The 10,266-nt window shown below is 44.5% G+C and overlaps 1 long non-coding RNA gene across 1 annotated transcript; it reads left to right on the forward strand.

Annotated features, from left to right (window-relative positions):
* The first annotated feature begins 3,308 nt into the window (after positions 1-3,308).
* LOC144104864 (uncharacterized) lies at positions 3,309-10,048 on the forward strand. The gene is made up of 3 exons (XR_013308640.1): positions 3,309-3,394; positions 5,448-5,577; positions 9,978-10,048. It is a non-coding gene; the product is annotated as an uncharacterized LOC144104864 (long non-coding RNA).
* Positions 10,049-10,266: the final 218 nt, after the last annotated feature.

The following is a 10,266-nucleotide window of genomic DNA, read 5'->3' on the forward strand; positions in this document are numbered from 1 at the left end:
AAAATACTTTACGATGTCGTTCATTGCCTTCACTGAAAATTTCATGACGGTGACACGAAAATGTCGCTAAATATAGACAGCAGCGTATGCAGCCGAAGGTGAAATGCGGCGGCCGGCGAGTATGAACCGATTTCATTCTCGGTCGAAATGAGAATAAAGTCTTGGGACTGACGTCAACCGCGCGCTTTAAAGAGTTTCGCCTGCTTTGACACAGTCTAGCTCCTGTGCACCCGCGCTCGGTCCTCTAAACTACTCTGGTCCCAGTGTGACTGTGTGCTATGACAATCTGAGCGAAAAGGAGGATGTCTGGGGGTTTTGATGTGCACCACGGCCATAAAGTTGAGCGACATGATAACGTACGGGCGCGGCATGCCAGCCTGAATACCGGCCGCCAGCGTCAGAAAAATGCGACAGTAATGTTTGTTCAAGTCCATACTAAGCCGTCGGATGGAGTATCGTTGGCCAATATCGAGTCGTTGGTAGAAGCGATAACAGGAATACAAACAAATGTCTCCCCACGGCGCCTTTAATTGCTGCTGCTCAATCGCGGCTCTCCTGGCCTCAGCTGGCTCCGCTCCTGAAGGTGTCGCGGAAACCGAGCATATCTTTGTTTTACTATGAGACGAGGATCACAGTAAAACGATGACGAGAGCAGCACCTCAGCGCTAGCCAGTTTCGAAGTGCACTCAGCTGCTGCATCGATGCGAAACCGGCTAGGCTTAGCGACGACTAGGGCAGCCAGGGGGTAGCGCGTAGTTCATTGCCCGGCGCGCCCGCGGGCGGCGTCGTTCCCGAAAGCTCGCCTCGCTCACTCCCGCTGGCTCACTGATTGGCTCAACAGCTTGCGACCTTCACTGGGAAGGCTGGAAAATTGAGAAGCGAGCGACTGGCGCTGCGACTGAGCTATACTTTATGCCCACGCTTGCACTACTGGTGAACAACCTTTAACGCACATATGCTTGGGTTATCGGCTGCTTTGCGGCGAGTCTTAGTTAAGATCGTCCGCGACGCCGTCACCGTCCGTGACGCACAGGCTGAGAACTTCAATTCCAGTACGTGCCGAAACAACTCGTATTTTTCGTAACGATACGAGCTCGGAAACACGCCTGCTTCGATGCGCTAGTGGGCTCTTGCTAGTTAAACTACACGCGATCAGGATGCGGCGAGTGCTAGCCACTGTTGCATATTAGCTAAAGTGAGACGCAAGTATCGACGTAGTTTCGTAACGTAGTTGATATCAAAGCACTCCGCTTGTACTGGTCCCCGATTAAGCTGTTAAGTTTCATGATCTCCGGTGAGCGTGCCAGTGTCGCGCAAATTAATGCATCGCAGCTACTCTCCATAGTGCCAATTGCGTTCAACTTATCCACGATATTCGCCAGCTTGAGATACGGCGCTTTTCTTCGCTGTTTTTGTCGCAACTTAGTGATTTTATCTGGCATCAAACGAAATTGCATTCTGTCAACACCGTCGTCTGCTCCGTCGTCTGCTAGGGCATCCGGGTCACTTCAGGGGATCACAGGATCGCAGCTTCTTCAAACGACATGCCAGAAAAAGTAACTGAAAGCACTTTAGTATTCTTAAATAATCTAAAAATAATTTAAAATAAATGCAGTGTCTTTGTTGTGAAGATAATATAAATATTTATGGTTTAAAAAACAAATTTTTTTGTCGGTTTCAATTTTTCACCGACACGAAAGCGCAGCCGTCGGTGCCATTGCAGCGCAACCGACGCACCGTGTGAAGAACTCATTCAATAGGAAGGTGAGCAGGAGTGTGTTTTGGAAGCCAACGACCAAGATTTCGACCTGTCAACATTGGCGAGTTTCAACGGGTAAGCCATGAAGAGTGCTGCGACGTCTTTTCATCTGTTAGGGGAACGAAGACTCCTGCGCCGTTTTACTAAGCCTGGATGAATCGCATGGCCGGTGAGTCCCGCTCTGCGTTTCTTTGCTAATGATCAGTATTCACACGCGCTATTTGTATGCGGCTATATAGGGATGTGAGTGGAGGCAGTCCGCCTGCGGTTGCCGCAGCTATAATGCGGCGCCAAAAAGCAGGGCCTATATCCTGCATGACAAGTGTTGTTCTCATTGTCTTTATGTGCATTTATTACTCGCGTGCCGTGGTAAATAAAAATGGCACCAGATATCACAACAGAGTTACGCTTTCGCTTGCTAGTGCTTCGACACTCGGTGCAAAAGCATGGATTTGCACTGCGTAGAAGACGTTGAGCGAGAAGTGCCACGCAGCGGAGCGCTCGCGCTAGGCCAGCTGCGATCAGACACCGCACTATTTTGCTCAGGGTTAGTACTCATCGGATTAGTGCTTGTACCTTAATATGCGTCATACTAAATTTTGAGACAGTGATCGCATGCGAAAGGCTAGTTCATATTCATCGCCTTGTCATTTGTAAACTTGTCTGCGCTTCCCCAGTGGAACATTATTTGAGGCAGTGTTATGTCAAAGTTAGATTAATCTTGCGTCTCCTGAGCTGTAAACGTTGATGATTCCTCTCCTTCTGAGCACTGCGAGCTGTCGGATATGCAACTGCACAATTATTTAGGATTTCTACCTTTTTGCTATATCCCTCGCTTTTGTGGCCCGCATTCAAGTCGTTCGCCATTGTCGAAGGTTTTTTTGTTACTTATTCTCGCTTTGTTATTTTTTTCTTGGTTGTGTGCCATCAGCTGTGGTGCCGGTGATTCTCCGAGCTCGGAACTCTTCCCAGGCACGGGCTCCTACCCACAGACCTCCCTTAGCTGCACTCACGAGTGTTCTTTGGTATTTTTTTGTTTCTCTTGCCTTTACTTGCACTACCAGTCGACAAATTTGTGCAGCTTTTAATTGTATGCAGATTTGTTAAATGCGCTAGCAATTTTTCTATGATGCCAAGCTGTGCTGTGAGATATCAAGCTTCTTGCAAGTGAAGGCATGCTTTTTTCCATTCTCTCTTCTCATTTAACCAAGGCAGACTGGTTGCAAGTTTCAATTTAATACCTAGACGTTGGTGCAAGGCACCATGATAGGAATTAATGAAAACCTGCACATCCTATATTCAAATTGGTGTGCGGTATTTCAGCCAGCTCATCTTTCAGTGTGGTTATAACAGTCATTGTGACTCTTCTCAAAGAATGTATATGGGTGCATTACATAAAATCTGTTCATTTGTTTTGTCATGGGCTAGCTCATTGGTTTTTTATTTACTTATATTACGTCTAAGTTTAGTTTTTAAAGCAGTAGACGATTTCCTCTCTTGCCATTCATGACATGGCTACAGCCACTGACAGCTGTTGCTCTGGATGTATTTATTTGCAGTTGCCAGCGGCCAGCATCTATTGGGTCATGCGTGCTTCCTGCCTTCGGCTGTGTCATCCCTCCTGATCCGTTCATGGTAGTTATTCTTTTTCAGTGATGCATATCTTAGCTGCCTATTTAGAAAAATATTTTCAATATAGGCTTGCAGCTAGGTTTAGAAATGCATGAAACTCTACATGCACTTCACAGCAGTACCTCAGCTTATAATTACCGGAACTGTAGGCTTGTACAAAATATAGTCGCTGATGTAGCTCTTAACGCAGCTGCTGTTAACATAAACGTGCTTTGACATTGCACACCTGTTGCCTGGTATGCATATGTGTCCTCGAAAAGGACCTATATGTTCGTTTATCCCTTTAAAAACATTGTGCTCTACAATGATGGTTTAGCAGTATTTCTGACACAGAGACCAAACTGTCAGTCAGTAATGTAACATTGCACGATGACACCAATCCTTGTATGGTATAGCATCCTTGCAATGCACTGGGCAAGCTGCTGTCAGCACAGATTTATTGCTCGTTTATTGCCATAGCATATGGTTATACTGCACGGTTTGCACCTCTACCTTCTTAAAGCTGTATACTTGGGAACTTTAAAATTAGTTGAAGGAAAATTCAAGGAAATGTAACAGTAACTGTCTCACATTTTGGTGGACACTTGAACCGTGATATAAGGGAGGGATATAGAAGGGATGTAATGAAGAGCTGATGCCCATGTTAGATGCCCCTCTTTAGTTAAACATACCTCGCAATTAACACATTTGGTGCAAAACAAACATAGGACTTGCACGCTCACAAGCACCCTCATGTCAGTAAAACAAAGTGCCAATGTTGCCGTACTTTAGAGCTTTGCTCCTAAAAGCGCAGCTGACTGCTGCTCAAAGTTGAGAGCAAAAATATGTCTACTTTTCCTCATGTGCAGTCTGCAGTGCTGGTGCCATTTGCAATGGTGATTGACATTGTGTTGCATGATGCTCAGTCTGTTCCTGGTGTTAGTGATTTTGTCTGTCGTGTGAATGTGCTGTTAAAATTAGTGCAGAACAATGGTTCTCTAGTTCATTTTAGGTAACTGTCTCCTGTGCCACATGCTACCACCCTTTTTCCTCAAATTTTCTAATCTCATTTAGCCACCTGATTGCCACCCATTCATGCATTCACCTACTCTTGGAATCCTCCCAGTGTTTTAGTGCGGTATTGCTTATATCTTCTCTGCATTACTCATGCACTGCATTTCCTCTTTTTTTGATTTAGTCAAGATATCTCTGTTCCTGTTTCTTGCATAAGCATAAGAGGCGACTCAAGTGCACCATCTGGGCTTGTGATGCAATGTGTAAGGTTATTGGGTAAAACCTGGTTTCTTCCTACTGTTGCACCAAAAAAGATTCTTAAAGATCAGGTTCAACCCAATTTCTGTGCAAATGTGCCTGTAAGAAAGTGTGGTTTGAAGGTGCACATGGCGAAGAACTGCTGGAGTGTAGTGGATGTCACATAATTCTTCTGACAGATTTTTTAAACAATTCTGGTTATTTTATTTCTCTTTTAATGTTTATTGTTTTTCGGTTGCTTATAATTTTTGGATAAACTGAAAACTACATGTACTGACTGGTATTTCATTCCAATAATTATACCCATTATTATGAAGCTGTGTTGGAAGGTAGGTGTGCATTTAGTATGCGTGCTTTGAATTTCAGTGATTGTTTCTGCAATGCAAAATGGAGGACAGGTCTCTGCTGTGCGAGTTTTTTGCAATAGAGTGAAAGTAGCTGGAGAAGCATTTGCTACTGTGTCACACAGCCAAAAGTTCTCCCACAGACCACTGAGCTTCTGAATACCGATGGCTTAAAGCTCGAAGCTGTGGTTGCCCTTTCCGAGGTTTTCTGCATTAACGAGTGCAAGCCCAAGGGCTCAGAGCTAACAAGCATTTGAAACCATAGAGCTATACACAGTAGTGCTGGGGCCGTGCAGCAAGTCAGTGTGAATTAGGTCGCGATAAACATGGTTTACTGTAGAAAGCTTGTGTGAAAAAATAGTTGCGCTCACAGAAACCGCTGTTTCTTTCTTAGTCGGTCATTGAAACAAAGCAATGCATGTAAAATTTTATATCTCACTGATCTCTCAATTTTTTTCCAGCTAAAGACCAAGAGTAGCATGGAAGTTGTGCAAGCCACCAAGTTGCGTGTGATTTTTGCCAGGGACCTGGAGCAGGCTGGGAAATTAGTGGATGGCCAGTGGTATTCACTCAGTAAGGCAAGCTTTTTCTGTAAGTACAGTTTTTGGCATGGCATTGCTTAGGAACGCATGCACTAATCTGACTACTCTATGCCCGCCCATGCTTCAAGAATAATGAAGTACATGAAAAAAATTGATTGCCGAAAAAAAATTGCCGCTTCTGTTATGTTTTTTCAGGAAAGTATTTGCCATTTAAAGGGCTGTGAAAACCTTAAAAATTATATGCTTGTTGTGGCTTTTTTTCAAATTTCTTCCACGTCTATGTTGGCCTGACCTTGTACCTTGTCTGCATGAGATTGGCTGCTACATACAGTTTGCTTTTTTGTTGCTCCTTTATTGCCTGTCACAATCTTTACTTTGCGTGGCAGTGTCATGCAGTTTGGGAAGTAATCTGATCTTATTTCTGCATTGGCCTGTAGTGCAAGCTTTTGCATGTGGGGCAGGTTTATGGTGTCCTTTTGTTTGCTGTAACTGCAGTTTGGCAATGAGGGTTAGAGGCTTAGTCCTTTTTTATTTTGATGCAGTGTCATATACTTCATGCATAAATTATTGAAGTAAGCACTATTTTTTGTAATAAATGAACATGCATTAAAAGTGCACTTAACTCTAAGATGGCTTTCTTTCGGCATGCAGTATTACATCTTAAAACCAGCCGGAAGACACAAAACAGGAGAAGAGATGAGCACAAGATGAGGCTGATCTAACAACTGAAATTTTATTGAAGGAAAGTGGCAAAAGAAGACCTGCAAAGAGATTCAAGCACACAAGACCCCAAAGCAGTGAGAGGGCAAAAAATAACCGAAAGGCACTGACGTACTAGTAAACCATCTAAAAAACTAATTCCTTATAGTGAAGGTTCACGGACGGTTTAGCCAGGCACTTGTTTTTAGCCTTACTGATGTAGTAAGCCTCAACTATATCAGGACAGATTTATCACTTCCCTAAACCACTGATGTGCCGCAGAAATCAGGCGTGCAAAGAGAAAGGTCGTCCTCCGATGGCATTCACGAGATTGAACGTGCAGTGTCAGGTGAAAATTCGCCTTCCTCTCTATACAGTGAAAGTGCTCTCAGCCAGGCGCACATTCAGATATCTGCTTGTCTGCCCATAGTAGTTTAAGCTACGAGGCAGTGGAATGCAAAAAACCGGTTTACTTTTGCAAGTGGTGAACATTTTTTATCTGCCACTGTGCATAGCGGACGATTACCCGTAGTTGTATCAAGCCTAGTTTGAACGAAGAAGCAAAGGGCTCCTACCTTACTTTTAGCGGTCAAGACAACAGCAACATCATACTTTGGTGCAACTTTCTTGGGATGGTGCGAAATGGCGTGGAGGTAAGGTATAGAGCCCGTCTTTTTGTGCTGCTCAACTACATCAGCATCATGTGAACGGTGTTCCCTCGAGAGAGTAAAAACACACTCTGACAGGTGCGCAAGATGGGCAAGTGGGAACCCAGGTGCCATTGGCTTGGAAACCTGCTCCGAGAATCCATTCTAAACACTGTGATGGCATGACTTCCATAAAGCAGTCGTGATGCATGTGATTGTCAACCTGTCCTTCACCAGCCTCGAGTGGTTCAACTCGTAGCTAAGAGGCTTCCTGATATTGGCCTTTGGCGCCAACATATGTGGTCGTCCGCAAAGCGCAGGTCTAAGTCAAGAAACCACAAACGGTTATGCTTAGTGGAATTCAGACCTAAAAGATAGGCTTTGACCACATGCCTAAAGATTTCTAAAACGTCTTGTGCCAACTTATCTGCGCCCTCCTTGTGCAAACAAAATAGGTAGCTATCAACATAACGAAATGCTACTATGCCGAGGCCTTCCAAACAGGGCTTTGGTGCGGTATCGACTCTGGACAGAAGAATGTCGCGGAGGAACAGTGCAACCTGGGACCCTCTGCATATGCCTGATTTATGATGTAAATACCGCCTTGCCAACTCACAAAAGTGGAGTTCTGTGGAGTTCTAGTTTCTTGTGGACAGCAACCTGGGCAGGTGCTCTGCAGTGAGTATCGACATGGAGGGCCTGCACTATTCATTGTCACATGATAGACCTCTGAGGTATGTGCAAACTGCATCAGGGTGAACAATGAACATGCTTTTATAGATGATTGCGTGATTTCGGTTGCTGGCTTCTTGGGGCTGTTGTCCTTTTACTTCAAATCCGCATTTGTCAGTTGGCAGGGTGGTATTTACACGCAGGTCGTACCTTTGCTCAGCAACATTTTTTTGTCTAAAGTCAATAAGGCATTAGAGCCCTGTTTGGAAGACCTTGGCATAGTAGCATTTCGTTGTGTTCATGACTGTAATTTTCCTGGACATAGAAGGCTCAGATAAGTTGGCACAAGATGTTTTAGGAGTCTAAGGCATGCGGTCAAGGCCTGTCTTTTACATCAGAATTGTCTAAGCAGAACCAATAGCAGTTTCTTGATGCAGACTTGCGCTTTGTGGACGAATATGTTTGTCGGGGCTACAGCTAAAGATCGGGGAAGGCTCTTTTTAGCTACGAGTTGGACCACTCGTTGTTGGGGAAGGATAGTGAAGAGGTGTATTTGTCGCTGGTTAAGGTCAGTAAAGATGGAAACACTTGATGGGTGTGCAATCGTGTGCATGGCATCAGCTTTAGATAAGTCATGCCATCACTGCTGAGGACGCATTCTTGTAGCAGGTTTCCAAGCAGCTGGGTTCCCACTTGCCCATCTCAACAACCTGTCATAGTATGTTTTCACTCGCTCGAGGGTAAATAGCACATACTCCGATGATGCTGATACACCTTACTTCCACAGTATTTCACAGTCTCAAGAAAGTCGCGGGAAAGCGTAATCCTGCTGTTGTCTTAACGGCGAAGTGCAAGACAGGAGGCCTTTGCGCCGCCATTAAAAAGGCTTGATAAAACTGGGTACTTGTCCACAATGGACAGTGTCACAAAAAAGGTTCACCACTTGCAAAAGTAATGGAGTTTATTGCGTTCCACTGCCTTATGGCTGCAACTAATATGAGCAGACAGGCAGATATTTGAATTTGCACTTGACTGAGCACATTCACTCTATAGGGGGAAGGCAAATTCTAATCTGGCACTGTATGCTCAATCTTGTGAATGCAAATCTGAGGATGTCATGTCTCTTTGCACGCCTAATTTCCACGACACATCAGTGGTTTATGGAAGGGATAAATCTGTCGGTAGATAGTTGAGGCTTACTACATCCGTAAGGCTAAGGACACGTGTGGCTAAGCCATCGGAAAACCTTCACCGTAAGGAATTTGCTTTTTTACATGATTCATTAGTATGCCAGTGACCTTTGATTGCACTTCGCCCTTTCACTGCTTTGGGTTATTGTGCGCTTGTATCTCTTCGCGGGTCTCCTTTTGCGGCTTTCCTTCAATGATGCCGCCGCAGTGGCTCAGTGGTTATGGCGCTCGGCTGCTGGCCCAAAAGACGCAGGTTCGATCCTGGCCGCACCAGTCAAATTTCAATCGAGGCGAAATTTTAGAGGCCCGTGTACTGTGCGTTGTCAGTGCACGCTAATGAACCCCAGGTGTTCGAAATTTCTGGAGCCCTCCACTACGGCGTCCCTCATAGCCTGAGTCGCTTTGGGACGTTAAACCCTCACAAATCAAATAATCAAAATCTTCAATTAAATTTTTGTTAGTCCCGCCTCTTGAGCTCATGTCTTCTTGTGTGTTCTGGCTGGTTTTAGGGTGAGTCAGTACCACTCGGCCAGTCATAAGCCTTGTTCAGTATTACAACATTTTGAATAAAGTGAGAAGTTTACTAGGCTATGTTGCCGGGGATCGTGTCCGCAGCAGTTTTGGGCAACTCAGAAGAGATAGCTTCATAGTATTGGTTGTGTAATTGGCAGAGGATGATGTGAGGATGCTGCTCGAAAAGAAAATTTCATAATCGGATAATTATTTACAGCCAAAAATGTCCAAAAAGTGGCTGGGCCAGAGAAAAAGTGCCGCGAAATTTGAAAACGCTGTAAGTAGGTGGAGCTACAGCGTAGTGCCAAGTTTGAAAATCTGGAAGTATGGACAAAGCCAAAGTTTGGCGCCAAGTTTGAAAACTCGAAATGAGCAATCACGTGACCAGTGATAAGTGTCCTATACTTAACCTGGAGATAGGAAAAAGAATGATAAATTAGATGCAATTAGGTAATTATTGAGAAGCGAAAGGCAATGATCGCGTGATTAGACTGGGCGGGTATTCAGTGAGTGGGCAGGAACGATCCGTGGAGGGAAATTTGAAAACTCGAAATCGTTGCTGGGATGAAATGAGGGTAAAATAAGAGTTAATTGATAACCAATCAAGTCAACGAGAAAACAACCATGGCGCCAATTTTGAAAGGCGACCAGTGTCGAGAAAGCATCAACGCTTTCACATTTTTTTTGCGCAGGTAGCTGCGGTGATCTCTATTTTTTGTTTTTTTCAGCCAAGACAAAAACCATTTTTCTTGGCTCATGGGCGATATATCTAGGAACCTGCGGCCAGGACAACGCTGGACAGCATGCATCCGCAAGCTCAAAAAAAAAGCACGAAACAGTAAATAAATATTGATCATTTTCATTTCAATTCTAGTGGTTTTGTGCACAAATTACTCTGGAATGCACAAAGCTTGTGTTAATTGACAGGCGACCATTAACAAGCTGTGCATTTTTGTGCATAGCCTGCTCCAGAACACAAATCCTGTGTTAATTGACAGGTGACAGTAACGACTGTTA

Source organism: Amblyomma americanum, chromosome 9 (assembly GCF_052857255.1).
Source record: "Amblyomma americanum isolate KBUSLIRL-KWMA chromosome 9, ASM5285725v1, whole genome shotgun sequence".
In the NCBI taxonomy this organism is placed as follows: Eukaryota; Metazoa; Arthropoda; class Arachnida; order Ixodida; family Ixodidae; genus Amblyomma; species Amblyomma americanum.